Genomic DNA, 27,456 nt, shown 5'->3' with positions numbered 1-27,456 from the left:
GGTTTGAACTAGTCGGAGGTGTGTTAGAAGTTGGACCGTTCAGCTGGCCTGTAGGGACCGTCGGAAAAGTTGCATCATTGGTTGGAGCACGTTCGGGAGTTACAACGACATCAGATATGCTTTCCAACCAATCAGTCGTTAGCTGACGACTAATCCTCCTGTTCACCCGGCTCTGAGTGTTGTTCGTTTCATCCACATCGTTGACGGTGGATTGCAAAAGTTTGTACTTCGCATCGACCAGTCGTTTCTGGGCTTCGATTGCTTCCAAGCGGATCTGTAGAGCCTTAAGCTCTAAGTTACGGTTTTCCTCCAATTGCTCCAGCTGTAGCTGAACCTTTCGGGAACGTTTACTGGAAGCGGTCGCACTGCTGTGAATGCTGAGCGCTGGCTGGCATTTTGGACAGGACCAAGGGCGGAACTCAATGGATGGTGTAACTCCTGCACAGGTTAGATGGTACCAATCATCGCATACGTCGCACTGCACCATGTTCCCTGCCGAATCAGGGAGATTACACGCCACGCAGTTGGAAACTCCATCATTGGGTGTCGCTGGAGATGGTGCATCGTCGTTCGCAGTTGCCATCTCCCGCGATGGATGATGATTTTCTTGAAGAATGTTCCGAGTTGTATGTAGGGGAGGAGGGGAAAAGGACACCGGTCTTGATAGCAAAGCAGCTTCAAGCTGTAATTTATTGAGTTTTGGTTAGATGACATAATTTTAGTTTTATAGTAATTTGACTTACAAAATCAGTGTTTCGAGTCGATTTCCCTACAACCGGAACGATTCTAGGCAAAGCTGACCAAGGCTGCTAATGAAAGAAAGCGTTAGCATGAACCGTTTTTGCATGCAGCGGGAATTGCTAACCTGATAGTGTTACACGGCTTGATAGAGCAAAGTTCTCGGAACTTGGCTGGAGGAGCCGGAACTATTCACGAGCTGTTACTCGGACGCGGCTTGAGAAGGCTAAGTTCGATAAACTTGGCTGGATGAGCCGAAACGATTCACGAGCTGCTGAGAAGGATAAAGGTTAGCATGATCGTTTAGCATGTAGCGACATTCTATTTAACCTGTTACTCGGATGCGGCTTGAGAAGGCTAAGTTCTATGAACTAGGCTGGAAGAGCCGGAACAATAGTCGAGCTAGAAAGCGCTGGATGGAACACGTTGTTGTTTAGCACAGTACTATGCTCTACACTGGGCCGGATGAATCCGAAAAGGTCTCACTGAAAACTAGCTAGTGATGCGTAGACAAATTGAGGTTAGCACAACACAACATTTCGTGTAGGGCAGGATTCACAAACCTGTTTACGTGCCACTGTCTGGTTATCGTTCGTTTGTTTCACTGCACTTGGTTCGGCAATAGTTTTAGCTTAGGTTAGGTAGTTTTTTTCAATTGTAGTTTAAATAGGTAGATATAGTTTTAATCACGAAGAATAGAAATAAAGCTATCTGTTTGACTCTTCTTGAATGGGTGGTGTAAGTTTTTTCCCGGAACTCGTAGCTGTCAAACGGGAAAGCGTCGCGGCTGGCCGCTGAACTGCAGTTTAGTATTTGGCGTCGAAAATGTCGCGCCGCTTCAAAGTTGGCAGTGCTCCCAGTTGCCAACAATATTTAAGATCAAGAGTTGCACTCCGATGGTTGATTTGAGCTTCGCGTGGATCCTAGAGTGGCTCCTTATACTTAATAACCATGTGGTACGAAAAAAAATCAGAAAAAATCAACATTTCATGAGCTTTCGAGTCAACAATGAAGAATTTTCGAGGCACAAAATGCGCAAAAGGAGCAAATTTGTGCAAAATTATTTTTATCATGTCTTTTTGCATAGTAAATATCTCATACACACGTTAACTTAAAAATCTATCAAAAATAGGCAAGATAGTCCTTTTCATAACCAACACAACGCTACTTTTGCATATCCGAGCTCTATTAGCGCAGCTATCACCAAAATAAAGTGCCCGGATACTAAATGATCATAGCCTTACTTAGTTTTTGGGTCTTGGGTTTGCTTATTGAATTTTGAAGGCATTAAAAAAGTTTGAAAAGTTTTGCAATTTCACTACCTAAAATTCAAAAATACCATATCGTTAAGGATTCTCTTCTTCTTCTTCTTCTTCGTTTTAGTTTTTTTGGCCAGAGAATGAAACTCTATAACACCACGTTAAGGATTCGTACGCAGTAGATGGTAAAAATCTTAATGCTGCAAGCTTCATTTTAAATTTTTCCCGCGATCCCGGGAATTCCCGGGAAAAGGATCGTCAGATTTTCTGATTCCCGGGAACGCTTAAATGGCCGGGAAATGGACACTCTACTGACTTCCTCATGCAGCCACAGTAGCCTTCTTTGTGACCGATGCGGTTGCATGCCTTGCAGAGATGTTCGGAAAAAAGACAGTCGCGGACAAAATGCATGGAGTGCAAGGTGTGGACATACTTTCCGTTTTTGATGGACGTTGTTGGATGCCGGATTTCCTCTCCGAAATGCTGTGGACCGATTTGTTCGAACTTGATGGATGTTCTATCATCGTGGTGTCCGACTTGAGATGGACAATTCGCTACAACTCGTCGATAAGAGTCTGAATTGTCACCGGAGTTTCGTTCGTTCCTCCTTCGATGCGGGAAAGCAGTGTTGCTCGAATGTCTGCGTAACGGGGTGCTTTGAGACCGCAGACCAAAATCAAGCATTTGAATTGGTCGATGCTCAAGTTTTGAATCTCAAACTCTTCGCATGCTCTGTTGACTTGGCCGCCGTCGGAAATGATGTCGTCAGCTTCCGATTTTACCAGCTGTAGGGGACCCTTCAAATATTACTTAACGATTTTAGGGGAGGGGGGAGGGGGTATTGCTGTTTGTTACGATTTGCGGATTTTGCTTAGAAGTTTTGAGACGAATGTGTTACGTAGGAGGGAGGGGGGGTTGAAAATTCCCAAAAATTGCGTTACGTAACATTTAAACGGCCCTCTGGTAGCGCTTGCTTAAACGGATTTTTGCCTACCGAAGATCTTTTCCAGTGTCTTGATGGTGTCAGTAAAAGGGATGGCCTTTGGCAATTGAGGAAGGATGTATGTAGTTCACATAGCGACCGTGGGAACACGTGTCCAGTTTTCGGAGCAGGGGCCTAACCTTTGCTGCATCATCGAGACTGCGTGCGTCGCTTTCGAACAAATCCGAGTAACGGGCGAACCATTTTTCGAATGTGGTGCCGTTCTCCGGATCGAACCTGAACTCGTCGATGTTGGTGGACAGCGATTCCAACGCTTGCTCTGGGTTTGCTGCTTGTGGAACGGCCAACCGCTGGAGAAGTTTTGTCATCTGCAAAATCGCTGCTTGGAGTTCCTGTTTTGCTGCCATTCTTCCTCGGGTTCAATTCTGGATGAGTACTTGAATTCCAGAAGTGTCCTCGTCGCCAATTGATATGTCTTCCAGATGCTTCCAGAAACAAACAAACTTTGGATGTACCTACTATTAATTACCACTTTATTCTAGAACAGTAACTAATGGAATGCGAATACTTACATGTGGTTTTTAGTCAATGACTGCTTAGACAGATTTTAAATTTGAAACGATTGCTTCGATTTTCGATTTTGACAGGAATAAAGACTAAGGACTCAGAATTAGAATCAAGTAAAGAATATGTAGGGGAGAATGGGGATACTTGATCCCCGATTCTTATTTTCATCATATCTTTTTGGGGGAATTTAAAAACTCGTCGTCTTTTGCATTTTCTGATAGCGTGTAATTTCAAGTTTATATGATCCAAAAGTACGAGCGATGCATGAACTCAAAGATGAACTAGAAGCATTTTCGTGAGACTTAAAAAATTGTGTTATTTTTCAAGTTACAAGAGACTTTATTCTTTACTAAAGGAGACTTGACCCTTAATTCAGGGTAACCTGACCCTACACACCAAAAAATTATGAAAATTAGACTGGACAGAAACGCTTAAGCACCTATATTTCTTTTGATCTATTCAAGAAAAAATCTAATTTTACATCTTTTCGAACATAAAATACACACATACATGGATGATTTCAAATCTCAGGATATAAACTGAAACTTGAAGCAATACGAATCGAATTTTACATCATTGTGCATCTAAAGTTAAAATCTTGAATTTAAAGCTGTGTGACGGAAAACATAAAATTATGTCTATCAGTTTTAATGAGTTCAGTCGAAGCGTTTTCCATTATGGCGCTAGTAGTAGATTGATTTGTTGTTCATAATCGTATGCAGTTTGTGCAGTGACTTCTGATACAAATGCATTGCAAAAAGCGGAGTTTTAAACACCCGGTAAATGTGGATGTGGAATTATTCAACTAACAACGAAAAGAAATTTATCATTAAAGTATGGCCAAACTTTCCAATGCACGAGTTTATAAGGATTTGTGAATGTTACCTTGTGTATAAAAATTTATGAAAAATAATCTGAGTGATCCTGAAGCAAGGTAAGTTTTATAAGGTAAACATTTCGAATAAAAAGTAAAGCTTCTTTCACAAATTTACAGTCATATCAACTTTGGAACAAATGTTCAATTTCTACGGACATGGTGACGTAGTGCAGCTCATTCAATGATTAAAACAAGATAAAGCAATATTACTCGACGATTGCTGTATTGTCCATTAAGGTAAGTGTGCAAATTATTCATAAGATTAAGTCTTCAAAAAATCTAAGCCTGATATCAGGTTATAAAACACTTCGAACATGAAAGTCCATTGAATTTAGCAGAACATTCAATTTTTAACCATACATTGGTCTTTGAAATTTCAGTTATACTTGGTTTATCCCAATGTTGAAAAATTAAATTGATTGGATGTCGTATACCTGCTCTATATTATATTTTCGCTCAAACATCTTTCAAGTGTCGGAACGGTCGGAACCAAACAAAAGAAAGAGTTGTCGATTGTCGAGGTGTTTGCAAAATTTTTCATCGTCGCTGGTTGGCAGTCACCAGCGCGAAAACTTCGGATTTCAGCTGCATCGACAATATTTTCACCTGCAAACCTGAAAGCATAGAATACATATTGATTTTGATTTTTTTTTGTACCTACATGAAGTTTTAATTCTGTCTCGTTCCGACTGCAGATTATTATTTTCTTTTAAATTTCAGTAATCCTTTTAAATTGTTGTTAAAATTGTAACGGACCATTATTGACTAGGATACCAACAAAATAAAAACATTGAAATCAAGTTAGAGTAATGGGCGGAATTGAATAAAATGAAACGTTAATAATAAAATTAATTAATAATAAATCAACACAAATCAAAACATTTAATTAAAACGAAAATTAGAAGATTCAATTCAACTGAACGAGAGACTAAATCATCCTGCAAGGTACCACCCTGAAATAATCATTAACTCGATCATCATTAATATCAGAAGCGCGCCTGTAGATGTATTCGATCACCCGACACATTTTCGAAGTAGAAAGTATGGTTTAGAGAGTCATCTTCCAGATGATCACCGACCGCAAGCTTGTTGTGCACCAGGTGAATGACCTCTTTCGGGATGCCTTTGTGCACCTAGGTTTGGAAGAGAAAAGGTTTGGTCTTTGGACTCGGGTTCGGAAGGGGAAGACAAGGCTGCATTGTAAAATCGCGGAAAAGAGAGTTGTTTGTTTAACTTCTCGATTAGGTCTTCGTATCGGGCAGTTCCGGTACGAAGTTGAACTAGATTCAGGAAGGCTGATTGCCAATGCGACTTCCTGAATCACTTAATCTTGTAGTTCAGTTGGGTGAAGACCGTTTAATTCGCGTGGTACATTTTCTTAGTCCAATCTGTGATCCGTGGACCAGTGTTCCAATTATTAATTAGCCTCTTTTTGTTTCACGCTTAGCTTACACTAAGGCTAAAAAGTGCAAGGAATTGTAGTGTTGACAAGCTTTTTAAAGCCGAGAAAAGGTTATACTCTGATAGGTAAGGTGAGAAAACGCTTGTGCATTGTCACACAATAAGAACCACCCACTATCATCGCGACAGACTTGAGGCGCCCACTACAACCTCCTCAAAGAGCCCGTCGCACACGTTCATCTCACCGAGCCAAGCCGATAACCCCGCCGAGACGACAAGGAAGCCCGCCGGGATCGATACGTCATATCCAGAGTGCGGACAACGCCACATAGGGTAATTGGTCAGCGAAGTTCAATCAATCGAAGCGAAAAAACCTTAATTTGAATTCGTCATCAGCTCTTCAACACGCGACAGCAATTTTGGATTTGGAAATTCTTCAACCAGCAGTGGAAGCCGGGAGAACTTAGCAAAAAGTTTTGCTGAACGCGTGGGATCACATTAGATCCTACCACGCGTTCAGCCATAGTTACCTGCATGGACATTCCATCAGCCGTTCGCCCAGCACCAGCACATTACTAGGAGGTTGCGACAGCATCAAACCGCCGAGGAGCCAAAAAATGAGGGGATAGACTTCTCCAAAACCCCCATCTGAATAAGCAGCAAATGTGAGTACTCACCCATGGCCAACTTTGTTGATTAGCAATTGTTATGTACATGACATTATTCTGAACGGCATGCAACTATAGCCGCTTGAGTTGCAATTTACAAATTTCGTCCTATGACATTTTTGGGACGTGCAATCGAATTGTTTTGGATTGGCGAGCCGGAAAAGTAGCCTATTTCCACCCCCGCAAGGAAAATGCAAATCATTTGTATGGGGAAAATCTTATGATCGAGCGCACCGTATATCGAATGAGACACCAAGCGTTTCCACCAGCACTAGCAGTAGAAAATCGAAACAGACACACAACTTTGTAAAACGAACACACGACAGTAGAGTCCGAAATAAAAAGGATCCAATGAATGTACCTAACTAAACCGTCTCAGGTATTTCGGACCGGAAACACTAGAGGGATGATGACATAATTGGGGCATTGGGAAGGGGGTCACAGGTTATTCGTTGTTGCGTTTGCTTTCTTTACAGCGGTGATTGGCTGCGAATCCAATCACGGTCTTTTCTCATTCCTGGGCAAGTTAAGAGGGTGGGAATTCGTCCGTTAGTTTTCAGACTTCTCTAGTTCAACTTTTTAGCGAACAACGAATAATCCCCCTTTCCGTGATTTTGCGGGCTGTTCTCGTTTTCGGGGCGGATTCGAATTCGAAGCCGAAGTACGGATCCCTTTTCAGAGACCCTTCTGCTTCTTTCCCAAAATAGGGAACCAAAAAAGGAACTCACGTCCGAGTCTCATTCAGCTGGGCAAACCAAGACTAGGTGGGTGGTCTTCCGTAAGGAAGTGGCGCTTAAGCCACCCGCTAACGAAACGGAAGTGTGTCGGGGCTCTCGTTATAAAATAACAAAACAATACACAAAACAATTTATTAAAAAAAATAAAATCGAAATGTTTACAACTAATTTGCTCAACAGTTCTTGCACCAGTTTTTCAAAGCACAGTTCATAGTACATGGAAAATAGTATGTCTGTTCAATGAAGTCTGGTTGAAAAGGGTCGAAACAAGTAGAAATGGATAGACAGTTTATCACCTATCTCTTTCCAATTGACTTCGACCGATTTCTACCAGGTCGAAACGAATCCCGCTGCCGAGCTGGATTGGTTTCGACTAGTTTCTACTTGCTCCATTGAACAACGACCTGATTAGTTTCGGCCAAAACATTGGCTCGATGAACATCTACCAGTTGAAACCGATTTTTACCAACCATTGAACGAAGCTAGTATTTATGTACATGGAAGCAAAGAGTAAAGTGAAAATTGTGAAAATTGCACCTGCACTCTGCACCCCAATGAATGGTATTTACCTCAAGGTCGAATTTCTACGCTCTTCAAAATCAGACTCGAAGCATCGCGTATTACCACGTCACATTATTGCTTATTTATGATTTTATATTAAAGGCTTATTGTTGCTTAATACTTCTAACACACCATTTAGGAATCCTTTTTTTAAATCTCACACAATCAAATAACACACTACCAAATTAAATTAGGTATATTATTTTCTGAAGTAAAAGTTGTACGTACACACAAAACTTTCGAGGCCCAACTTAGCAAAAATACTCCCTTACTTTCAGTTAGCAAAAATTTTTTTTTGCTCTTCAGTTAGCACTTTCCCAAATTGTCATGACTTTAGCTCAATTTGAGTAAAAAACACCCATTTGCTACTAACTTTAGCATTTACAGTAGCTGGGACTCGAACTTTTACTTTGGACTCGAACCGCGGTCAACGATTTGTTTTGGCAGGCATTTTGATTTTGATTTGTTTTCGTTAGTCGGTCGCGATTTTGGAACGAAAATGTAGTTATTCGATTCCGTTTTGTAGAAAAAAGTTCTGTCGGAACAACAAGTGTGTCGTTAATGTGTTTAGTTTGCCGTTCCTGGGAAGATTCATCACAGGCCGCTGGAAGACACACTTGCCCGGACATGTCGAAAAATTGGGGATTGAAATCCTCCGGAGCCGAAGAAATTGTAAGTGTTTCTTTGGCAAACAACACCACTGCGACCCGCCGGTGTCTCCACTAGGTGGACTCGAACCGGAAAAATCCTCTATTTCGTTTCGTTTACGAAATTAACTTTGATTTAAAATCGAATTTGAAAGATAATTTTAAATTTTGCAGGATTTTTGTGTTGGTTCGAAGATCCGACACGGTCAGGCGATGAGTTTTTTTGACACCGCTGAAAGCTGCTATTTTTCATCCTCCGGAGATTGTATGCATGTAAGTACATACCGTTGCATTATTAACATTCCCTAACCTTTCGTAAACACACGGCTGGACCATTTTGGAAAGGCCGGGATAAATCATCCAATAGGATGAAAATCCCTGAAAAAAAAAGACCATTTTGGAAAAAAATACGAAGACTCTCACTTGAACAGTTGTTGCAGTGGACGTTGTGAATGATCAGTTTGTTTCTTTTAGTCGACGCTCCGGAAGAACGTTCATGATGCCCAAAGTGAAGGACGAAGGCAAAAGACGCAATAATTTACAAGAAGTCAGCTTGTTTTGATCTGAGTGGCTGAGGGAAAACACAAATTTCAGGAAACAGTCGAACAACTGGAAATCAAGTTATGGTAAGCATTGGTAAAAATTTTGAAAGTATAGTATTTTTTGTAGTTAATTCATCTACTTTTTTAAATTATGATTTAAGTTTGATGTAATTGCAATTCGTATTTGGATCTGTTTACTGAGGCAATCAAGAATATCTGATTAAAAAATCTTTTTCTACATTCCGGAGCTTGGATTTTGAACTATTTATGAAGAATGAAATCATGTTTCACTATCTTTTTATGATATCGAACAAAAACAGAATTCAATATAATTTTTTTTAGTTCGGTATGGAAATTTTTAAATTAGTTTATTCGGAATGATGGTATATTAGAGAAAATTCAACCTGCACCTTATTAACCAAAATTTTATTCAGTTAAAAAATAAATCAAACGAAAATAATTCTATTTCGCCTAAATTATAATAATTTGTAAATAAAATTAAGTTTTCAGGACACTTTATCACCTGTAGGAGCAACTTCTTGATGCAATGGTAGGATCAAGACACAAAATTCACTGTCACTACAAGACTACAAGTTCCAAAAAGCTGGTAGCCGGATCATTATATTTTTGGTTTTTGTAAACATATTAACTTAATAGAAACTAATTTATGAAGGCGAGTAATTATTAATTCAAATTGCCTCCATTTTCGATTCAGAAGTTTTGAATTTTTGGCTCAAATGACCCAAGTAACCATAAGCACTAAAACATAGCCCTTAATCAACACTATATTCCCATATATAACTCTGTATCAATGCTTGTTTTGCACTATATGCGTATATAATGCAGATTTAATGCTAAAAAGGCGAAATAGCGGGCTGATTAAATGCTATCACAACATAGTCTTTAATAAGCATTACAAATGCTTAATTAGAGCACCATCAAAACGTCATTTTTCGCAAGCCGTATAAAAGCATTAACAATGCATACTTAGAACACCATTTGTTTATTTAATTATTATTTTTTGAATAATTAAAATGAACAAAAAATAAATAAATAATTATTATCTGCAACATCAATCAACCTGCTGAATGAAGGAGGATTATGCCTGCTTAATGAATTCTTCTGAGTCTTGAACCGAGGATCCCGCAGCAGCCTTTATCTCTCCTTGCGCCTTTACCATTTCGACCACTCTTGATGCTGATAAGGTGGGTGAAAAAATCCGTACTTCAAGTACTGTTCGGGTTACACCACTCCTAATGCTTATTAGCTATAGAGCTACTCTATATGTGCATATAGTGCTATCATTAGTGCTAATTTTCTTTATTGCTTCTATGCATTAATAATGCTTATATAAAACAAAAAAGCATTATGAATGTTGATTTAATGCCAACTTGCATTAGAAATGGTGATTTCATGCTAACTTGCATTAGAAATGTTGATTTAATGCTGATTCAGGGTTTTGGCTTAATGCTTATGGTTACTTGGGGAAACTATACTGTTTAGAGCAATCGTTTGATGTTTTTGAACTCCATATCTATTCAGCAGCGGAGATCAAACAAATCAACTGATTCATTATAATTCCATCATGCTCTTGATTCCCATATTAAAAATAAAACAATTGAATGATAAGCTTTTTCCTTAACAAACGCTAAACCAGACTAATTTGAAAAAATCTTAATAATTATTTCCAACATTTCCAGGGACTCCCAATGTTCCTGTTACGTTTCCATTTGGGTATGGTGGTGGCGAGGCAATAACGTGTTCGCACATGTTGATGATCGTGGAGGTACCTTGATTTATGGATTGAAGAACAGATGAACAGGCGAGGAACTTGACGGTCATGAAGAGAAAACGGAAAAACATCGTGGAAGAAAAAGCCAACGGTGTTGAGGACCTAAAAGTATTTCGTACCAGTGTGAATTATTTAATGTTAATCTAAATTGTATAGAATATGCTAAGTGGTTGAAAATTACTTGAAAATAAACTAATTTCTCTTTTTCCATATTTTCTCCTTTCTTTAGAATACCAACGCATACTTCGAAATTTGAATTTTACTAAATCTTTAGTAATTTTAAGAGATTTTTTTTGCTAAACCTTTTAGCAAACAATGTTTCTTTTTACTATAAAATTAGTAAACATTTAGTCAGGGCACTTTTTGGAATTTTGCTGAAATTTTAGTAAAAAAAATTTGCTAAATTGATTGCTAAGTTTCTAGCTGGTCAAATTTGAGCAAAATTTTGCTAATTTTCGGCCTCGAAAATTTTGTGTGTACTGAGATTTTGTTTTAATTACATGCGTCATATCAAGATAAAAGTATCAAATCGTTAAGCAATTTTAGTTAGCTCTAAGGCCGATGACATAGTGAATGCGATGCGATGCATACTGGTAAATGCGAATCAATGCGGCGAACCACATTTGATGAAAATGTGTGAATCGCTTAAACCTGACATATTCAACGCGGTGAAGCAGATGTCAATTTGTTTCGCCGCTCGACCTCATTGACCGCGTTCGCCAATTCGCCTCGCATCGCTCTCACTCCTCTCACTAGGTCGTCGGCCTTATTTGATGATTTTTACTTCTATACCGCTTTTGTTTCCAACGTTCAATTTGAATGTCACCTGTCTGTTGTACAGTAAAGGCTTCGTTTTTTCGAACAGTCTTCTAATCCCATTTATTGCGAAAAGAGAGTGCATGGAGAAAATTGAAATGACAAAAAGATAGCTGAATTCAGGGATGCAAGTTTTAAAGTTTCCAAATTTATGATATCTTTTATATTTATGATAAAAAGCAAAAAAAAACTCATTTACTTTGTATCTTATTAAGTTCAAGATTATTCAATAAAAAAAAACAAATAATAATTTGGAATTATTTATTTTTCATCGTCATTGAAAATATATTTTGAATTGGGAAGAGCAAAAATCGTGTTTCTTTACCTTTGTGTAGTGATTATATTTTATAAAATCGTTTTTCAATAAAACAGATTTTTATTTGAAACTTAGGTAAAACTAAAAAAAACCTAACAGGCATCTCTGCTACCACGAATCAGATTTGGAAGGAAACAAAAAAAAACAAACAGACCATGGCAAAACAGCGCTTAAGTTTGATCTGAAAACCAAGACGAACAACGTGCAACATCCCCTGCTGTTTTCCGTCGCCGCCCAGAACGTACGAAGCAGTATGTACCAGCTGACCTGGTTTTAGACATTGGATCCCGTTCCTGGTATAGGTAAGTATTGTGATGTCGATGATTTAGTCAAATTGGCATTTCAGTCGAAGTTGCCTCCCCCCCCCGGCTTATTTCAGCCGAAGTTCCCCTTTTAAAGCACTTAAATAATTTAAAATCCATTATTTTGTCAGGTGCGCCGGCTTAATACTAATGATGCTTTCAAGGAGCATGACGATGCCAGGAGTAAACCACGGCAGCTGCAACAGAAATCGACCTCTTCCAGGCAGCAGTTTATATTCAAGCGGCTCCTGCAATGTCCATGGTTCTGGAAACGTCATACGGCAAAAGGACTGCCGCCGAGGAACCGGCTGTTTACTTCGAATTTCTAGACAGACATGGTCAGCAATTCGACTATAACAGATTCAAGTTGGCCGAGAGTCCTCAAGTGTGTACGACACCGATGTGCGTCTGTCGTGTTCGTAAGTGTTTACACACTGCTCTCCTTTTTCCCATAAAGCAGGAACCGCAATTTGCTGCATCGATGATTAAAAATTTCAAACATTCGTTATTAAATTGCATGTTCGTGATGAAAATTATCTCCAACAACACAGATGAATTGATAAGTCTTTGAACAATATTATAAATAGTACTATAGTTTATCTTTTTTTGTGTGATGAATTGGTTGGATGGCAAGCGATTGAATATTAAGTCGATTTTTTTAATTTTATTTAAGAATAAGAATAGAATATCAAAGAAAAAATGTTTAAACATAGGTTAGCAAATTCTTAAAAAACTTTAATATTTTTGTAATTTCTGTCGATTTTATTTTTAAGCAAGTATTTTCAACCATGACGTGAACAAGCCACTAAAGTAAGACTTTCAGGCAGCAAAAATAATAATTATAAACTCTTAGAGAGTTCAAGAATAAAAAAAGCCCTCGCCAAAATTTGGAGATGAGTGTCAAAATTAAGTTTGCCAATTGATTTTACACCTGGTGCAAAACTCTGATTTTTTTTTAATTTTAACACTTTCGATTGAATAAAAACTGCTAGAATTTAAAAACAATATGTACATATATGGAAAATAGAGCCCCTCGATAACTTTGGAGCATGTTTTCTGGAAACTAACATTTAGGCACTTATCTCCATGTGTATCTGAAGGCCTCGATTGTAATACATTCACTAGAAAAAAACTAGGATTTAATTCATTAAATTATGAAAAATAAATACAACATGTATTAAAGTATGAGTTATTGTAAACATTGTGATATATTTAAAATGCTTACAGAGAGACTCAAACATTAAAATTGTGTATCAGCATCATAGATTAAGAATTGTGAAGGTATATGACCAATAAAAATTTGTGCAACTACTCATATTTCTATTTTTTTAACGCAGGTTTGATTCAATGATCCAGGGGATAAGAAGTAAATTTAAGGCGACCTAATTTTACATCAGAAACGATGCTTCGTTTTTGTGCATACAAAATGACAGAAAATTACATCACAGAGAATATAACTTTATGTGTGCCGCATCAAGAATAAATCTTATTTGACATAAATTTTTGTTTTCATTAGTTTAAATTTATGTCTATTCGATCCAAAACTTAGGTCTTCAAGCGTTTCTGTCTTCGGAGTTTATACGACACTTATTTCATGATGTAAATTTATGTCAAATGTGATGCTTCAGTTTTGTGCATCCAATTTGACCTAAATTTACACCAAAAAATTAATAGTGTGTAGGCAAAAACCTAGTGATTAGTATATCCGAAGATAAAAGGTCCGTTTACTATTTTCAGCCATATTTTTTTTCATTTCACAGTTTGTTAGTATCAGACAAAGAGAATTCTAAAAGTTTGTCTAACACCTTAGATTCATTGCATACTTAAAGGCGCAATTTTCTAGATAAATACAGTATTTTTAGTCCTTTTTATCAGATAACTACTGGTTAAACTTTATCCAAAAGATTTTTACTATGGAATTGATTTTTTAAAAATTACTTGATGATAAAAAACATGTAAACTTCACTTTAAAAAAGCCGCGAGGGAGTCTATATTTTCTATAATCTATTTTTTTTTGTTTCGATTATAGTCGTTTTACCATCATTATGGCATTCGCAACTTTATCAAAGTTACAGTTGGTACAACTGTGTTCGATGTTTACTCTTGGGCTCGAACTAGCGAACATCTGCTCGGGAGACATCAGATTTGCCAACTGAGCTATATCACAAGCCCACTATAATCTATTATTTTTGATTATTAATGTTACAGTTTTTACAAAAGCAAATTTCCAAACTCAAATTTCAAGTTTGGATCAAGTTTGCAATAATCAGATTTGAACCGTTTATTTTTAATCTTTCCCTTTAACTTTTGAAATTTTGATTTATTTTCATCGATGCTTGAAATATTTCAATTTGCGCAAGAGTTTTGTAGAACAAATTATTTTTAAGAAATTGAAGACTTTTAAGAACTTATTTTACGCTCAAATCAAATAAACTTAATCTACTAGACTCTGGAACTCATTCAAAGAGTTTATTAAAATATCATTCTACAGTTTGTTTCACACAACCTGATTTTAAAGGGTGTTCTGATCAAAAAGTGTACAACTTAAATTGTGTGTAGAATGTTGCTTCAATTTGGATTTTGACATTGGATCTTTTGTTATCAAAATGGCGTTCAAACAAGGGAAGCAACGAATCAAAATTTAGAATTTGAATTAAGGATTAAAAGAATATGTTGGTAACTTATCACAGCATGCAACGTATTTAAAAAAAAAAGTTCAAATTTCCCATTTTATAAGATTTTTTTCTTAGTTCTTATATGATTGTTAAATTGATTCCATTGGAAATCGTATATACCGAACTCCACGTCAATTAGATTAGGAAACTACTGAACCGATTCGCATGAGACTTGGCAGGTGGAGGCTTTATAGACCGTACAATGGCTTGAGACCCCCCGTGTATGAAACATACATTTGTTTAAGAATTTTGAGAAAGTAAAAAAAAAATCTGACTATTTTTAAAAAGCGAACCTGCTTAACTTCCCAGATTTATTTGTGCGGTTCCTGCCATACAGAAGTTTGTCTCTTACTCTTTTATCTATCTCAAACATTGCGAAATTTTTAAAAACTCTATTGTATGTATTTCAGATAAAAAGCTTTATCAAATTCAATCTTAAAGATTTGAAACGTTCCTTTTTTTTTAATTCTTCACTTTTCCTGATTGCTTTTCTCAGTAGGTACCTAGCTAGAAAGTTTTTCCTTTTTTTCACTTTATTTTCCCTTGACAAATTGTAAACCACACTCATTTTTCACGGCTTTGGTTCAGTGATTTTTCGTTTCATTCTTTTACTTTTTCGATCACCCGTCGTCGTCGTCGTAGCCGTCACGGTTATTATACAGGAAGCAAAATGAGCTGCTAAAATTTTTGCGATCAAAAACCGTTCCATTTGGCTGTTCGATATTCTTTTCCCCTTCTCAAGCTCCTTTACAATCTTCTGGCAAATAAATTCACTCAACTTGAAATGACAACCTCACGGCCATGCCGCAAAGGTTTTTTGGCTTCAGGAAGGAAAAAGAATTCGAAGCATCTGTGTAAGCATAAAAGCAAGAGATTTTTCTCCCCCTGCTCGTAAACAGCCAGCCCAAATAAAAAGGACCTTAGGTTGTTGTTGAGTGGCGAAAAGAATAAAAAAAACTCCAGAACAAATCCATTCACAAAGCAGGTGCTTTAAAATACGATTATTGCTTCGGTAAAGCTCCGGTTTTGTTGTCGCTGGCTTTGCGTTCTCAGATCGATCGACGACGACGATGGGGTTCATTGGCGGATGTTCGAGGGCCGGAAATCGTAGCTTCACAATTTTCTCGGTACCACTTTTCCGGCGCTCGTTGCAATGCTATATTCATATTTCTTGCATTTTTATTGAGTCGAGTTGGGTTGCCGGAGACAGCTTACAATGGTGAATGGTTCTTTTTTCCCGGAGGTAGTTGGGAAATCCCTCTGAAGTGTCCATTGATTAGTTTTTTTTGTAAATTTAATTTAAATTTGTAATTTAATAATTATATTTTTTAAAAGGTTCGCAGATTCGATTTTCATAACATTTTATCATTGCCCGTAGAAAATTAAATTGAATCAATAATTGGACACGACCTAATGAACTCTCCGAAACTAAAACAACGCTAAAAATTTGTTACTAGCTGAACAGTGGCGCAGCTGGATGATTTTCCCCCCATTCATTGTGCTCGATATTGGTTGGGAAATTAAATCAACTACAAGCTCTTCAGTTTAGAAAACAAAACACACAGTACTTAGTTTTCCTTGGAATTTATTGACGTTCCCAACCCACTGCAAACTTTTTCAACAACGATCGACGCGACGCTTGTAACAAGCTGAAACGTTATGTGGGTTTTTGAAATCACTTTACTGAATATTGAAAGTCATGGTAAATGATTGCCGACCAAGAGTTCTTTCTGTCCGCCCATTGAAAGGGTTCCTGAAAGGCAGAAATGCCAACAAATAGGTTGAAGCCAAAGTTGAAGGTGTTCTGTGCCACCCTTTTTTCGTGGTAATTACTGACAAACATTTGAAGTAATGTGATTTTTCTATTTCCTTTTCGTTTGATTCCATTCTATGAAATCATGTGTGAATGAGAGAACTAATTATATTTCTGGATAATTTTTTGTAGTTGTTGAACTGTTCAAAGTGTTCGCGCATACACGAATTTGGGCAACAAGCAGGGGGCAAGAATCTTAGCAAAATGTCAGGTTTGTTATGAGCCCAAAAAACCGTGGGCCCTTTATTTTGATGGTTGTCAAATACATTGCCAAAGGATAGGGACGCCATCCCTTTGGGCTTGAGTTTCACTGAAATCCTGTATGAAAAAAAATGTAGCATGATATTTAGGTGACCATCAACCATGTATTTTCAATGAGTAGAAAATAAGCATGTGCCATTTCTGTTCAACTTTGTCTATTTGGATGTATTTAAAGGATACTATTTGAAGCTGTTCTTTTCTCTCTGTAATGTCTCCATCGCTTAGTGTTGAAATGCTATGACTTCTGGACTACACCATCATAGAATTTTTATGCTCGACCATAATGCTGATAGAGACATCTTCTTACCACTTTCTCTGGACGGGACGCCATTTTTTCGTTGTCCAGTTCACAGCGAGAACACGAACTAGCAAGCATCACCATGCCGATGTTGTCGCAAGATGCATAAATAAACAACATAAATTACGTTCTCATGTCAAAGAGTTTTTTCTGCTTACTTTCAGTATCACACTGGAACATACTTTCGTGTACCCATCAAACCAGTCAGCAACTCCCAGGAGATGTCCTCGGGGTGGGTGGATCTGTCCAATCGAAAATACTAATAAATACTACTTTAGGATGCCGGTCGGTTAGCCAGCATACCCAGTAGAAGGGAACATTCGGAAGAGTGCTGCCAAAAGGGCAATAGAAGAAGCGCATTGGCATGTGGGTTTGTCTTCATTTCTTTGAGAGGTGATGCTATTTTGCCGTTTGCCGAGATGACTGAATAAGTTAGAAACCGACCAGTCCAGTTGGACGGTAAACAGGCATGTGCCGTTTTCTGAATACCAACCAGAAACTCGGTTTGATACGGTTGGGGCTTCATCTTCATAAAGTACTGGATACCTACCGTTGAGTTGCAAACGAGGCCAATCAGTATTTAACAAGGATCAATTAACATATGAATAGAATAGTACCGCATAAGGCTTCGTTTCTTGGGAAATGCAAGCTGATGTACAGCCCTAGTCATATAAATATTTCTCCCTAATGGATGAGAATGATTGTGAAATGCTTTTGGGTTAGGTTTTCTTGTTGATAAAATTGTGGATTTGAATGTTTATTCTGATGTTGGATGAATTTGACTGACAAAATAGCAAAGAGTTCATTGGTCAATATTTATCACCACCACTCGAATGTTTTAGGGATGTTCCTTATATGTGTCATGATGATGATGATGTAGATGAACTAGAATCGTTTTCGGGCCTGAAAATTGTGATAATTTGAAAGTTAAAGAAGACTTGATCAGCTATGGCAAAAAATCATGCAAAATCTAAGGATAAAATTCCATTGACATATTAGTTATCATTTCAAAGTTTTTAAGTGTCAGACAAAAAAAAATCTAAAAGTTTCTCTTCTAATATTATAATCATTGATTCAAATCTTAAGTGGCATGCTCGGCGGAATGAAAAACTGGAGAGAATTTTATTTTCATAGCAATATGAAAGAAAGATGGATAGACAGGAATTAGTGCACCAATAGGAGAAAGCTTGATAGGTGTTGACATTTTAGGCTTGAGGGCATGTTGATGAAAAGCTCCCATGAATTGTAACGCCTTTGCTCTACACTAGCTAACTATGCAAGAAAAACTGAGAAAAATAATTTCTACGTATAAGGAGCTCAGTGATTTGCACATCCCGGCAATGTTATTCAAACCGTGTGGGGCACATCTCTCAGATTTCCCCTCTTTTCGCTTTCCTTGACAGATTTAAGCTTTTTTCCTCAGATTTAAGCTTTCCCGAGCAGACTTTGATGCCATAATCGATAGCAAACAGTAACCAAAGTGAGCTATCAATGCCAAAATGATAGCAAAATATAGTATCACATTTTTTCTCATGGCAAAATTAGGTTTCCTAGAGGCATCAATATGCTGAAAAATTATGCCAAACCAATACCTGAATAAGCTATTGATACCAAATTGAAAGCAGTATTTGGTTTTGCGTATTCCATGACAACAAAACAAGGCATCACCAAGGTTTCAATATTTTCATCGTGTAGAAAAGTGAGATGGAAATGATTCATGATTTGGTGTTCCATTTTCTGCTTTAAAAAAAAACATACGAAACACTCAAAAATTTGTTCGAACTGAAAACAAACATACATTTTAGTCGTTACCCGCAAAGTTCGAGTTGGTCTTTGATTTTTCAGTAATACCAAAACTAGGAATCATCAAGGTATCATTAATTTTAATCGGTTATTTAAATTTCAACGAAAAAAAAATTAATAAATTTAACGACTTTTCATATTGTTAAAAAATTTCGTTATAGTTAACTGAGACCAAAACAAAGTTTAGAGTTTACAAAAGTTGTTGAAGGTGGTTTGGGAATGTCCACGCTTGTCCACGGATAGGGGTGTAGGTACTTGGCTCATATCCCTGTGGACACCTCATAAATATTTTTAAATCCTGAACAATCATTATGAAGTTTCGGTTTTAATGTTAGTATTGATTAAATTCAAATAAAAAAAAATGTAAGAAATAGATGTATAAATCGTGAAGTCGAGATAAATATTCGGGATTAAAGTTCTCCAATTCCACATTAATATGTCAGCTAGAGCCCTTTATTAACGATTTTTAATCTCTAGCAGACTGGAGTTGCTTTTCCACGTTATCTAAATTAAATTCAAACTACCATAGCTCAGATTTTGATACTCTGAATTTTGTTAAAGATAATTCGTAAACGAGGTATGACTGACAAGTCATGCAACTCAGGGAAAAAAACAAAAAAAAAGTCAAAGAGCAGTGTTTTTCAACTGTACAAAGTGTTATGAGTGCAATCAACGGTAAAATACAATATTCCAATACTTTCTTTTTTATAAACTGAGTTTAAAAAAATAATTTGTACATCAAAAAGTATTTTTGAAATCATGTAGGATTAATTTAATTCAATACAACATCGTAATTAAACACCAAACTACATTTCCGTCATTGTCATCATATGTTAACCGGTGGGAATGTCCGGTAACTTATACCGTATTTTTTTTTCACCTGGAGGCAAACTAGAGGCAACCTAGGTTCGCTCTAACTGCTGTCATCGTGTTCATTTATTGTTCGAGAGGCAACCTAGGTTCGCTCGAAAAACGGACGGAGTCGCCCTGAGAAGAAAGTCAGTTTTGCGAGAAGTTCACCAATACTCTCAACGTTGTTGTCAAAACATTAAACAGCTGTTTTTGGCTGAAAGCAAAACAGTTGAAATAATGAACGGAAAATGATGATTGCCGCGATTTTGAACCTCTCAGCCAAGCAAAATCGTACTATCTGCTGTCCAGTGCAATCCGGGCACGAAAAAAAGCAATCCGGATGTGAAGAACCGAATGAAGAAATCTAGAGGGGAGAACAAAATGACAGCTGCATGTAAACATTGCGCTCGTTCTCACGCACACCTACGTATGGAATAACTCGAAACCCGAAAATCGTTTTTTTATTCTGACGGTTCCAGAGCCAAATCCGGAATCAAAAAAAAATACGCCATTATAGATGCTACTTCCCATGGAAAGAAACATCCAGAAGTTTGCGGTGCGAGTTCGGCTGCCGAACTGAGTTTTGAGTATACCTCTCAGAACTTAGTTTGAATTACCCAGTCGAACTCAAAATTGAGGGCTGCCACTGCCACTTTAAAACCAAAACAACTTAACGTTAGGTTAAAAAAAGGAACGTGAATGTGGACGAGGTTTAAGTTTTTCATCGGTTCAATGTTTTTGCGAGTAGCGTGTAGAAATAACTTTGTTTGTTGTTATTTACATTCGTTCATTTCCAGTCGTTTTTATGCGTTGCTTTCGTTCGGAATTTCTGCGAGTTTTTTTTTTAAATCTTAAAAGTTTAAGTAAATTTGTCCGAAAACCAAGTGATAGCTATCGCGGAAATTGCAGAACAAGTTTGAAAGCTCAAGGCTTAAAATCCTCTCTTCGGGCAGCCAGTGATAGGTTCTCCGGGGTCCGGCAAAACCAGCTACTGTAGCAAGATGAAAACGTTTCTAGAAAAGTTGGAACGGAAGATAATCTTGGTTAACTTGGATCCGGTTAATGACAACATGGAATACGAAGCGGGTGTGGACACAATGCAATTCATCATTGTTCAGGACGTGATGGAAAAGTGCGATTTCGATCCCAATGGAGCCCTCATTCACTGCATGGAACTCTTGGAGACAAACTTCGGATGGCTTTTTAAACAGTTGAGAAGCTGCTCGCCTGAAAGGTATTTTATTTTCGATTGTCCTGGTCAAGTAAAGTCGCTATCAAGAACATTTTTGAGAAGCTCGCTCGACCACTTAAACTACCATCTTTTTCCGGCCATTTGGTAGAATATCAGAATCGCATAAATTTATTTCGTCGCCCACACAATGCTCCAAATGGGGCTTCCTCATGTTAATGTTTTAAGAAAATCGGATCTTCCTAAGGGGAATAAATCGAAGCTGGCTTTCGATCGAATGGAACGCATTAATCCATACCGAAGTTAGCGTTAGTGAAAGTGAACAATGATAAAAACTGTTACTGTCGAATCACATCGTAACGCTTGTCCACAAAGATAAAGGCAAACGTTCGGTTTGCTCGGAATTTCGGGGGCATGGATTTGTTGGCAGATACTGCGGCCAATGCTGGAATCCTTCTGTAAAACAACAAGTCATTATTATTCGTATTAATGTGTTCTTTTTCATCTCATAGAATTATCTGTTATTTGATCTATTTCTTAAAACGCATATTTAATGCCTTTGCATAGACTAGTTCTTCAGCAAACTTTGCTTTCCTCATTCTTTGTGTTTCCTGTGCAAGGGTGATTATCTTCATCAGAATGTTTCCTCTTGACTCTTGACAAAATCGATATTCCTTTTGTATAAATTCAGGCGTTTAGCCTGATGGAAAAGTCTAGCTAATTTATTAAACAATTCAATGCACCTAAATTTTTTAAAAGACAATTTTGTATCTGGAGTATAGTGTGTTTCTATTTCGCACGTTAATACGTCAAATAAATATACATAGTTGTAAAACTGCCAATCACCAAATGGTGCATTTAGATCAACATATTAAAAGAAAGGAATTTTCATCTTCAAACTATAAGTATCGCGAATAACGAATAATTGGTTAAAAACGCCTCTTATAACAAAACCATTTTTTTTCAATCATTTGAAAATGTCAAGTCATAATGTATTTTGAATTTTGTTCTCAAATAGGTCATACGAGCCCTTTATGTTTTTTTTTTAAAATAACACTTAAAACAGTTCATCAGGAAAAAGAGAGAATTTTATTTTGTAATTACTGTAATTTGGAATACTATAAAATCGAATGGAATGGATTCTTTGCCAACTGCAAAGCGAATTGAAGCCTTAAACAAAACCCAGACTGATACTTACATTGCTCAAAACTCCAATATCAAATTTTGCAGTATGATCTATTGAAAATTATAAACGCCTTTGCATATACAACGCGTAGAATGTGTATGAGGTAACAAATTATGTTCTTGTCAGCCTTCATCATTTCGTTATCTGCATGAAGGCGTTAGTGTTAAGGAACAACGGGGTAAGTGGAGATGGTGGCTTTTCAGACAATATTTTGCATTTTTGCAACTTTCAATTCTGAACGTTAAATCCAATCTATTTGCAGTAATATTTTGTGGTACTGTCTTCGTACCGCTTTAATTTTTACTCATTATCTCTATTCAATTCGCCATTCAATAGAATTTAATGAAGAATTTAGATCTGTTTGGCAATTAAAACATTTAATCAACCATGAAAGCAATTTTGTTTTGATTGATGCGATATTTTTTCTTGTGTTGCATCTATAAAACTTAACTCTTAAGAATAAGTAAACAACGTATTCCGGCTTTTTTTATTTCTTTGTTATAAAGATTTTCTCTTTTTAGCTAGCTCATCCCTTAAAATGTTTTGCATTACATTGAGCCTTTTCGAGCAGACTTTGATATCATAAACAAAAACAAACTGTGACCAAAATAAGATATTTTTTCCTGCCAAAAATATTGTTTTGTAATTTTATTGGAGTTTTTGAATAATTTGCTTCTCTAGAACTCTTGTTTCTCTAGAACAAATTTTGTTCTTTCAATACGAACAAATTTAAAACGCCTTTGGATAGGCAACGACTATTTTGGGATAACACATTTTGCTTTCTATGTGCATGCGTTGGAGTTCATGTTTTTTGTCCGCAAATAAAGTGCCGATTTACCAGTTGGATTTGATTACGGTACTCAAAAAAATAGGTCAATCGTGAGCAAACAGGCCAAACAATACAAATTTTTGCTATCATGTCTTGTTAGCAAAATCTGGCATTATTTCATTCGAATAAAAAAGGAACAATAACAAAATTTGATCCCAATATTTCATATAAGAATAGTACAGATACGACTAGTTTTGATATTATTGAAAGCTTAATGATACCTCGTTTAGCCTGCTTTTTTTTCATGATATTTTTGAGGGCAGAAAGATGCCAAAATTTGGCAGTGGGTTATACCTAAAAGTGGCATCATTATGCCATCGGAACTGGTTTTGAAACGTTGCCTAAACGAGGTATAATTAAGGTTTCAGTGAAACCTACTTACTTACTTACTTACTTAATGATCCCGCGCCGATCCTCCGGTGCATAGGGCCGTGGTAAAAGACCTCCACTGTTGACGATCCGGAGCCAGCGTCTTCACCTGGTCCCAGTCAAGATTCTCGTCGACAGTTCGGATTTCAGCGGCTAGGCTTCGCCGCCACGAATTTCTGGGTCTGCCTCTTCTTCGATGACCTTCTGGATTCCAATCTAGCGCCTCTCTGCAAATCTCGTTTTCATCTCTTCGCAGCGTGTGCCCAATCCATCTCCACTTACGTTCCCGAATCTCGATTTCTAGCGCCTTTTGATGACACCGGCGATGTAGTTCCTCATTCGAGATCCAGTTGCCAGGCCACCAAGCGCGGGTGATACTCCGCAGGCAGCGGTTTACAAATACTTGCAGTTTTCGCGTCGTTACCGCATATGTGCACCAAGTTTCGCACCCGTACAGCAATACGGATTTGACGTTTGAGTTGAAGATTCGGATTTTTGTTCGTAGAGAGATCTGGCGTGACCGCCAGATGTTTCGGAGACTCGCAAACGCAAATCGGGCCTTTCTGATCCGTGTTTCGATGTCTTTTCTGGTACCACCATCAGGCGTAATCTGGCTACCAAGATACTGGAAGCAATCCACTTTCTCAACTTGTTGCCCAGCTACCATGAAACTGGAGGGATTTCCTGTGTTGATCTCCATCGACTTGGTCTTTCCGACATTGACTTTGAGACCTGCTGCCTTGGAACTTTCGGTGAGGTCGTCGAGTTTGCTCTGCATATCTGGTTGTGTTTGGGCGAGCAAAACAATATCGTCAGCCAGGTCAAGGTCGTTCAGTTGCTCCATTGTTGAAGGATTCCACGGCAATCCTCGGTTCGGTGCACAGTCAATCGATCCAATCAGAATCTCATCCATTACGATTAGAAAAAGTAGCGGTGATAGAATACATCCTTGTCTCACTCCAGCAGTTACCGGGATTGGTTCGGACAAGACACCGTCGTGCAAGACCTTGCACGAAAATGCCTCATACTGTGCTTCGATGAGATGGACTAGTTTCTCTGGGACCCCTCGTCGCCTTAGAGCCGCCCAGATGTTTTCATGGTTAAGTCGGTCGAATGCTTTTTCGAAATCAACGAACACCAGCAGAAGAGAGTCCTGGAATTCGTTGATTTGTTCCAGTATGATTCGTAGCGTTGTGATGTGGTCCACACATGATCGTCGAGATCGGAATCCAGCTTGTTGCCGTCGGAGTGTAGCGTCTATTTTCTCCTGGATCCTGTTCAGAATCACTTTGCAGAGTACTTTGAGGGTTGTACAGATCAACGTTATGCCTCGCCAGTTACCGCACTCTGTCAGGTCTCCTTACTTCGGGACCTTTACGAGGATACCCTGCATCCAGTCGGCCGGGAATGTTGCAGTATCCCAGATGTCAGCGAAAAGACGGTGCAACATTTGTGCTGATAGGACAGGGTCGGCTTTCAGCATTTCAGCAGGGATGCAATCGATCCCAGGTGCTTTGTTGGATTTCATGTTTTTGATTGCCGCTTCTATTTCAGCCAGCGAAGGCGCTTCCGAGTTGACGCCATTTATGCGACTTACTGTTGGCGCTTCGAGCTGCAGATTCTGTTGGCCATCGCTATTCGTGACTCGGAAGAGTTGTTCGAAGTGCTCAGTCCATCGTTTGAGCTGATCTGTTCGATCGGTCAATAACTGACCTGCTCGGTCTTTTAGCGGCATTCTTGCATTAGTCCTTGCACCACTGAGGCGGCGAGAAATGTCATAAAGTAATCGGATATCTCCATTGGCGGCGGCTCTTTCTCCCTCTTCGGCTAGGGAGTTTGTCCAGGCTCTCTTGTCTCGTCTACAAGCTCGTTTAACTGCCTTTTCCAGCTCCGCATATCGTAAGCGGGCGGCTGCTTTGGCTGACCCGGTACATGCCTGCTCAATTCCGACTTTCGCCTTTCTCCGATCATCGACCATCCTCCAAGTTTCATCCGACATCCATTCACTCCTTCTTCCACAAACTTTACCGAGAGTACCATGGCTCGTCGTGATAAAGGCATTCTTGATTCCACACCACTGTTCTTCGACTGTTCCGTCTGTCGGCAGCTCCGAGGCTCGGGATTCTAGCTGTTCAACGTATGCCCTTTTCACCTCTGGATTCTCCAACCGGCGCACACAGGGGTAAAACATGAAAAAGGCGATCAAAACTGTTTTCTGCCGAAACTGTTCGTTTTAGACCTATAGTGTCTTCGAGACAAATGACCAGCATTACAAGGGCTAAAAAGTAAGTTTTTTTAAAAATTGATTAATCCACCTAGTAGTGAGTTTGAAAAACTAACTTTTTTAATATCCATTTTAGAGCTGTATTGTCTGAGAAAAGTTTTTAGCTTGTACCAATTCTAGCAACTTTGCTAAAGAAGTCATAGCTGTAACATTAATCGTTTCAAAGTTATGACAATTTTTAGAAAAATAACACCAATTTTCAGTTTTTTCAACATAACTTTTTTGCGCGTGATTTTCCATATAAAATATGTTCTAGAGAGTTTTGAAGACAGAAAAGTTGTACACTTTTGTTGAACATATTGTATAGAAATTTTAGAGTTTAAACGAGATATCTTAAAAATACTTAACAAAAATAGTCATTTTGAACTGGTTATATCTTCTGAGTTCGGACGAGTTCGGTTACATATTTTACAGTTTTGCAATCAGAAAAGTATCGCCTTTCAAACAATGTACAATTCAAAGTGGCCAATTGTGACCTTCATAGTGTAATGTCAATAGAAGTGAGCCGAAAGTGAAGTTTTTATACTAATTTCTTCATAACTTTTACTATTTGGCTGCAACATGTAGGATTCCTAACAGTAGGCCTACTTGAACCACTTGGACTTGAGATGGTAGATGGGCTCAAATTAGTATAAAAACTTCACTTTCGGCTCACTTCTATTGACATTTACACTATGAAGGTCACAATTGGCCACTTTGAATTGTACATTGTTTGAAAGGCGATACTTTTCTGATTGCAAAACTGTAAAATATGTAACCGAACTCGTCCGAACTCAGGAGATATAACCAGTTCAAAATGACTATTTTTGTTAGGTATTTTTAAGATATCTCGTTTAAACTTCAAAATTTCTATACAATATGTTCAGCAAAAGTGTACAACTTTTCTGTCTTCAAAACTCTCTAGAACATACTTTATATGGAAAATCACGCGCAAAAAAGTTATGTTGAAAAAACTGAAAATTGGTGTTATTTTTCTAAAAATTGTCATAACTTTGAAACGATTAATGTTACAGCTATGACTTCTTTAGCAAAGTTGCTAGAATTGGTACAAGCTAAAAACTTTTCTCAGACAATACAGCTCTAAAATGGATATTAAAAAAGTTAGTTTTTCAAACTCACTACTAGGTGGATTAATCAATTTTTCAAAAAACTTACTTTTTAGCCCTTGTAATGCTGGTCATTTGTCTCGAAGACACTATAGGTCTAAAACGAACAGTTTCGGCAGAAAACAGTTTTGATCGTCTTTTTCATGTTTTACCCCTGTGTGCGGCGGACGTCGTATCGACACCCGACTTTCTCCTCGCGCCGTTGGACACGTGCAACTCTCAGTCGTATCTCGCCAAGGACGAGGTGATGGTCAGATGCAATGTCTGCGCTTCGCTTGTTGCGGACATCAAGAAGGCTCCTTCTCCATTTTCGGCTGATGCAGATGTGGTCAATTTGATTTTCTGTTCGGCCATCTCGGGATACCCAAGTGACCTTATGTGCTGGTCGATGGGGGAAGAGCGATCCACCGATCACCATGTTGTTGTTGCCACAAAATTCTACAAACAGCTCTCCGTTTTCGCTCATCTGTCCTAGGCCATGGCGCCCCATGATGCGCTCAAGGTCCTGATTGTCGGAGCCAATTTTTGCGTTGAAGTCGCCCAAATGGATTTGAATGTCACCCTTCGGAATTCTCTCAACCACGCTGTTCAGTTGACTGTAAAACTGCTCTTTCTCCTGCAAGTC

General features: G+C 38.1%; 1 protein-coding gene and 1 long non-coding RNA gene across 6 annotated transcripts in view; one reads left to right on the top strand and one right to left on the bottom strand.

The window, feature by feature from the left end:
- LOC129741244 (pleckstrin homology domain-containing family G member 5) overlaps positions 1–27,456 on the top strand; it is a 335,012-nt gene that overhangs the window by 147,123 nt on the left and 160,433 nt on the right. The window lies entirely within an intron of this gene.
- On the bottom strand, positions 185–1,594 carry LOC129741246 (uncharacterized). Of its 2 annotated transcripts, XR_008736437.1 has the most exons (5): positions 1,302–1,594; positions 1,069–1,234; positions 866–1,009; positions 744–806; positions 185–682 (listed from the first exon to the last, which is right to left on the bottom strand). It is a non-coding gene; the product is annotated as an uncharacterized LOC129741246 (long non-coding RNA). The 2 variants fall into 2 exon arrangements; XR_008736436.1 differs by having other exon boundaries at positions 185–1,009.

This window comes from Uranotaenia lowii, chromosome 2, assembly GCF_029784155.1.
Source record: "Uranotaenia lowii strain MFRU-FL chromosome 2, ASM2978415v1, whole genome shotgun sequence".
Taxonomy (NCBI): domain Eukaryota; kingdom Metazoa; phylum Arthropoda; class Insecta; order Diptera; family Culicidae; genus Uranotaenia; species Uranotaenia lowii.
Note: the sequence above shows the minus strand (reverse complement) of the source record. Positions and strands in the feature narration are given on the sequence as shown.